Genomic DNA, 6,071 nt, shown 5'->3' with positions numbered 1-6,071 from the left:
GGTGACGGTACCTCCCCCACCGGCGGCGTGAGTCCCTGTCCCCCACGCACCCAGCACACGGGCGAGCGCAGGGGAGGTGGCGGCGACACCAGTCCCCCACGCCCCGGCCACCGGCGCTTGCGCGCCCGCAGGGTAGGCGGTGGCGGCTGCTGGGAGGGGGTGTGGAGGGAACGGGGCGGCCGGGGGAATGTGCGCGACGCCGGCGCGGGGCGGAGCAGCGGCGACGCGAGCACCAGGAGCTGCGGCGAGGGGAGGAAATACCTGGGAATAGGAGGGTCGCCGGCCATGGAGGACATGGCGGCCCGGCGCGCGTGCGGCGGCTTCCTGGCGGTCGGAGGCGCTGGCGCGACACCTGGGTCGGAGTGGCCGGACTGCTCGGTCGGTCTGGCGGCTGGGTGGTCCCTGCACCCGCGAATGGAGCCGCCGGGAGGCGCGCCCGGTCTGGCGGCCGGGGAAGGCGCGGGCTCGCGCTACCGGGAGGGGAGAGGCGGCGGCGCGGGCTCGAACATTCATAGGTAAAATTCATGTTGTCATGAAACCCACCCTTAATTTGTGCAGCATGAAACAGTATTTTCTCAATGGTAAATTTTTGGACTAATGATTCTTATAGCCTTCCATCTATGCTTTTAGCTCTAAGACAAAACATGATTTCTTATGTGTTTTTTTTAAATTTTGCAGACCTTGTAGTCTTGATGTGAAATTATGGCAGTAACATGATGTACCGACTACTGTCTGCATTTTTCAGGAGCATTTGTTATCTCTATTCTCTCATCACCGGTAGTCTTTTTTTGCATGTACTTCATGTTCCAAGGTTCTATAGTCTTCTTAGAGGCGATCGTTAAAGCTCTGTATATAATCTTCCATGGATGTATATTCTATCTGATCTGATGTTTAATTTCTCATTGATGCAGTTTTGGTAAACTGATTTTTTTCTGTTTCCTTTTGTAGCTAGACTAACATTGAGTTGTGTTACTTTGACGAGTTTGAGACTTCTCAGAGCTCAGGTATTATTTTCTTTCATCTCTCGCTATATCTGACACTGAATGCTGTCAATATGTTACTTCTTTCTGTTGTTATTGGTATTATGAAAACATAGTGGTTTGCCGAAAATGAATGACACAAATAAATAACAGCATGAAAACAGCTTGCAGAAACACCACTCTTTCGCTTTGCAAGTACTCTTTAGTTGTAGGATGCAATTATTGGAATACTGAATCAGGCACTTCCCTTTGCAAACTACACTTTCATTATATTTGGCAAATTATATCTAGTCTCCTACACGACATGTCTGCCTTATATGTTTCCCGATTTACGTCCAAAACGATGCAAGTAGTCAGAGAAACAGAGCTGTTGTCGATCCCCACTCGTGCTTCCTCTGTCTTAACCCCCGCATGCAAACCACCTCCCTCCCTCTTGATGAATCCTGTTTCCCTGCCTCCTCCACTGCCCCTCCTGCCTCCAGCAGCATCAACGTCGCCAGAGGTGCTGCCTCCTGACTCTACATCCAGAGGCTACCAAGATTCCTCCAAACCCCAACCCCTAACAAACCGAAGTTAACAGAGACTGCTGGAGCTGGACATGAAGAAGAAAGAGCCTAGCATCCTAGAGTAGAAAGGGTTCATCAGTGGAGGTACACACATTCGTATCCCCTATTTCAAACTTCACTCTGCAAACAATGTTATCTACAGTGCAAAACTCCTAGTTTACACGATCCGCTGCAGACAGCCTAAGCAGTACAAGTGGACATCGCAGGATAGGAACGCCACCAGACAAGCGGACATCGCAGGATAGATTTTTTCTTTTTTTAAGGAAAGAAAACGTCCTGCACGAATATCTCACGCCCCTGCACGCCGGATCCGCATCTCCTGTATATCTGAACCGCACGAACTCCGTTGAGAACCCTGTGATGCACGGCGAGCCTGAGCCTTCGTGCTTCATCCTGGGCGCTATATAGTTTTCGTTCAAAAATGCTTACTTTCAAACTGGTCTTCTATCCATCAATGTTGAATGGGTGACTTGATGATGCGTCTGTCTTTGTTTCTTGTTACCGTACATTCTTTTGATCTTTAAATTTTTATACCACCATTTCTGAGCTTTCATCACTCTACATATAATTTTCTCACGGTTTTATTTTTGCATATTGTTTTGTTGTTCGGCAGATACTCTAAGGAGGAGCAAATTCCCGTTGAAGAATTTGAGAGAAGGAATTTCACCTATCTACTGAAGTGAGTTTTATTAGTTTGTTCAAATGGACCGTGCTGTCATTTCGGATGCGGATACCAAACAAGTTTTTTAATGCTTGGAGCAACTTTTGTTCATTCGATAATATTTGATGAATTCAACATCGTGATGCTTTAGTGCTCTATCCCTTATCCCGGGCATGTGAAAGTGAAAACAGTGAATACCCGCTCCATTGGTGGCTACCGGTGCTTGTTTGCTGTGGATGGATTCTCGAGAGTAAAACTTAAGCCCCAAGTCCCCACGCTTTCTCTAGTATGGTAACTAGCTCTGTTGGAGAGAGTGGAATTCCTAATTGGGCCAACCCTAGAGGGTGGCTATACCATATTCATACATGGGCCTCATGGGCCCCATATACTCTAACACCCCCCTCGCAGTCTGAACTTCCATCGCAGCGGAGTTCACAGACTGGACTCGAAGAGAAGAAGTACACCACACCATAGGATCCCCCCACAGACTCAACTAGCCACTACTGATGTTGAGGCTGGAGCGAAACTCGGCGAAGATCAAGGACGGAAGTCCCTTGGTGAAGATGTCGGCAAACTGGGAGGTGGTCGGCACGTGGAGTACCCGAACATCGCCGACGACGACGCAATCTCGGACGTGATAGTCGCCTAGAGGGGGGGGTGAATAGGGCGAAACTGAAATTTACAAAAATAATCACAACTACAAGCCGGGGTTAGCGTTAGTAATAATAAATGAGTCCGCAAGAGAGGGCGCAAAACAAATCGCAAGCAAATAAAGAGAGTGACACGTGGATTTGTTTTACCGAGGTTCGGTTCTTGCAAACCTACTCCCCGTTGAGGAGGCCACAAAGGCCGGGTCTCTTTCAACCCTTCCCTCTCTCAAACGGTCCCTCGGACCGAGTGAGCTTTCCTTCTTCTCAATCAACCGGGAACAAAACTTCCCCGCAAGGGCCACCACACAATCGGTGCCTCTTGCCTTGGTTACAATTGAGTGTTGATCACAAGAGCACAAGAGAAAGAAAGAAAGCGATCCAAGCGCAAGAGCTCAAATGAACACGGCAAATCACTCTCTCTAGTCACTAGGGTTTTGTGTGGAATTGGAGAGGATTTGATCTCTTTGTATGTGTCTAGAATTGAATGCCTAGCTCTTGTAAGTGGTTAGAAGTTGGAAAACTTGGATGGATATGAATGTGGGGTGGTTGGGGTATTTATAGCCCCAACCACCAAATGTGGCCGTTGGGGAGCCAGTCTGCTCGATGGCGCACCGGACAGTCCGGTGCACACCGGACATGTCCGGTGCCCCTGCCACGTCATCAGTGCCGTTGGAATCTGACCGTTGGAGTTCTGACTTGTGGGCCACCCTTGATGTCCGGTGGCGCACCGGACAGCTCCTGTTCATTGTCCGGTGCGCCAGTATGGGCAAACCTGACGTCTGCGCGCGCTGCGGCGCATTTAATGCCTCTGCAGGTAGCCGTTGGCGCGGGATAGCCGTTGTGCTGGAGTCACACCGGACAGTCCGGTGCACACCGGACATGTCCGGTGAATTATAGCGGACGAGCCGTTGGCTTTTCCCGAAGCTGAAGAGTTCCTGAGGCCGCTTCTCCATGGCGCACCGGACACTGTCCGGTGTACACCGGACAGTCCGGTGAATTATAGCGCGAGAGCCCCTGGAAATTCCCGAAGGTGGCGAGTTCGAGCTGGAGTCCCCTGGTGCACCGGACACTGTCCGGTGGTGCACCGGACACTGTCCGGTGGCACACCGGACAGTCCGGTGCGCCCAGACCAGAGGGCCTACGGTTGGCTCTTTGCCCTTTTGTTGAACCCGACACTTGGTCATTTTATTGGCTATGTTGTGAACCTTTGACACCTGTATAACTTATACACTAGAACAAACTAGTTAGTCCAAAGATTTGTGTTGGGCAATTCAACCACCAAAATTATATAGGAACTAGGTGTAAGCCTAATTCCCTTTCAATCTCCCCCTTTTTGGTGATTGATGCCAACACAAACCAAAGCAAATATAGAAGTGCATAATTGAACTAGTTTGCATAATGTAAGTGTAAAGGTTACTTGGAATTGAGCCAATAAAACTACTTACAAGATATGCATGGAATGTTTCTTTCTTATATAACATTTTGGACCACGTTTGCACCACTTGTTTTGTTTTTGCAAAACCTTTTGTAAATCCTTTTCATAGATCTTTTGCAAATAGTCAAAGGTAAATAAATAAGAGTTTGCAAAAGCATTTTCAAGATTTGAAATTTCCTCCCCCTGTCTCAAATGCTTTTCCTTTGACTAAACAAAACTCCCCCTAAAAGAGATCCACCTCTTAGTGTTCAAGAGGGTTTTGATATACCATTTTTGAAATACTACTTTCTCCCCCTTTTGAACACAATAGAATACCAAATGATAAAGACTTTTGGAAAGCACTAAGTTTTTGAATTTGGTGGTGGTGGTGCGGTCCTTTTGCTTTGGGCTCATTTCTCCCCCTTTTTGGCATGAATCGCCAAAAACGGAATCATTAGAGCCCTGGAAGTGCAATCTTCCCCTTTGGTCATAAATAAGGGAGTTAAGATTATACCAAAGACGAAGTCCTTTTGCGTTTGAGCTTTTACTCTCTCCCCCAAGGATGAAGTCCTTTTCCTTGATGCTCATTTCTCCCCCAAAGAAGAGAGAGTTGCTCGGAGTGGTGGCGAAGCATGAGTTACGGAGTGGAAGCCTTTGTCTTCGCCGAAGACTCCAATTCCCTTTCAATATACCTATGACTTGGTTTGAAATAAACTTGAAAACACATTAGTCATAGCATATAAAAGAGATATGATCAAAGGTATTCAAAAGAGCTATGTGTGCAAGCTTAGCAGAAGAAATTTCTAGAATCAAGAATATTGAGCTCATGCCTAAGTCTGGTAAAAGATTGTTCATCAAGTGGCTTGGTAAAGATATCGGCTAATTGATCTTTAGTATTAATGTAAGAAATCTCGATATCCCCCTTTTGTTGGTGATCCCTAAGAAAATGATACCGAATGGCTATGTGCTTAGTGCGGCTATGCTCGACGGGATTGTCGGCCATTTTGATTGCACTCTCATTATCACATAGCAAAGGGACTTTGGTTAATTTGTAACCGTAGTCCCGCAGGGTTTGCCTCATCCAAAGCAATTGCGCGCAACAATGTCCTGCGGCAATGTACTCGGCTTCGGCGGTGGAAAGAGCGACCGAATTTTGCTTCTTTGAAGCCCAAGACACCAAGGACCTTCCCAAGAACTGGCAAGTCCCTGATGTGCTCTTCCTATTAATTTTGCACCCCGCCCAATCGGCATCCGAATAACCAATTAAATCAAATGTGGATCCCCGAGGGTACCAAAGCCCAAACTTAGGAGTATAAGCCAAATATCTCAAGATTCGTTTTACGGCCGTAAGGTGGGATTCCTTAGGGTCGGATTGGAATCTTGCACACATGCATACGGAAAGCATAATATCCGGTCGAGATGCACATAAATAGAGTAAAGAACCTATCATCGACCGGTATACCTTTTGATCCACGGACTTACCTCCCGTGTCGAGGTCGAGATGCCCATTAGTTCCCATGGGTGTCTTGATGGGTTTGGCATCCTTCATCCCAAACTTAGCTAGAATGTCTTGAGTGTACTTCGTTTGGCTAATGAAGGTGCCCTCTTGGAGTTGCTTGACTTGGAATCCTAGAAAATACTTCAACTCCCCCATCATCGACATCTCGAATTTCTGTGTCATGATCCTACTAAACTCTTCACATGTAGACTCGTTAGTAGACCCAAATATAATATCATCAACATAAATTTGGCATACAAACAAGTCATTTTCAAGAGTTTTAGTAAAGAACGTAGGATCGG

General features: G+C 47.2%; 1 long non-coding RNA gene across 2 annotated transcripts; it reads left to right on the top strand.

Annotated features, from left to right (window-relative positions):
* The first annotated feature begins 437 nt into the window (after positions 1-437).
* On the top strand, positions 438-2,423 carry LOC118473609 (uncharacterized). 2 transcript variants are annotated; one of them, XR_004853374.1, is made up of 4 exons: positions 438-515; positions 679-777; positions 949-1,004; positions 2,160-2,423. It is a non-coding gene; the product is annotated as an uncharacterized lncRNA (long non-coding RNA). The 2 variants fall into 2 exon arrangements; XR_004853375.1 differs by having other exon boundaries at positions 493-581.
* Positions 2,424-6,071: the final 3,648 nt, after the last annotated feature.

This window comes from Zea mays, chromosome 10 (assembly GCF_902167145.1).
Source record: "Zea mays cultivar B73 chromosome 10, Zm-B73-REFERENCE-NAM-5.0, whole genome shotgun sequence".
In the NCBI taxonomy this organism is placed as follows: domain Eukaryota; kingdom Viridiplantae; phylum Streptophyta; class Magnoliopsida; order Poales; family Poaceae; genus Zea; species Zea mays.
The sequence above is the reverse complement of the archived record's forward strand: the minus strand, read 5'-3'. Positions and strand labels throughout refer to the sequence as shown.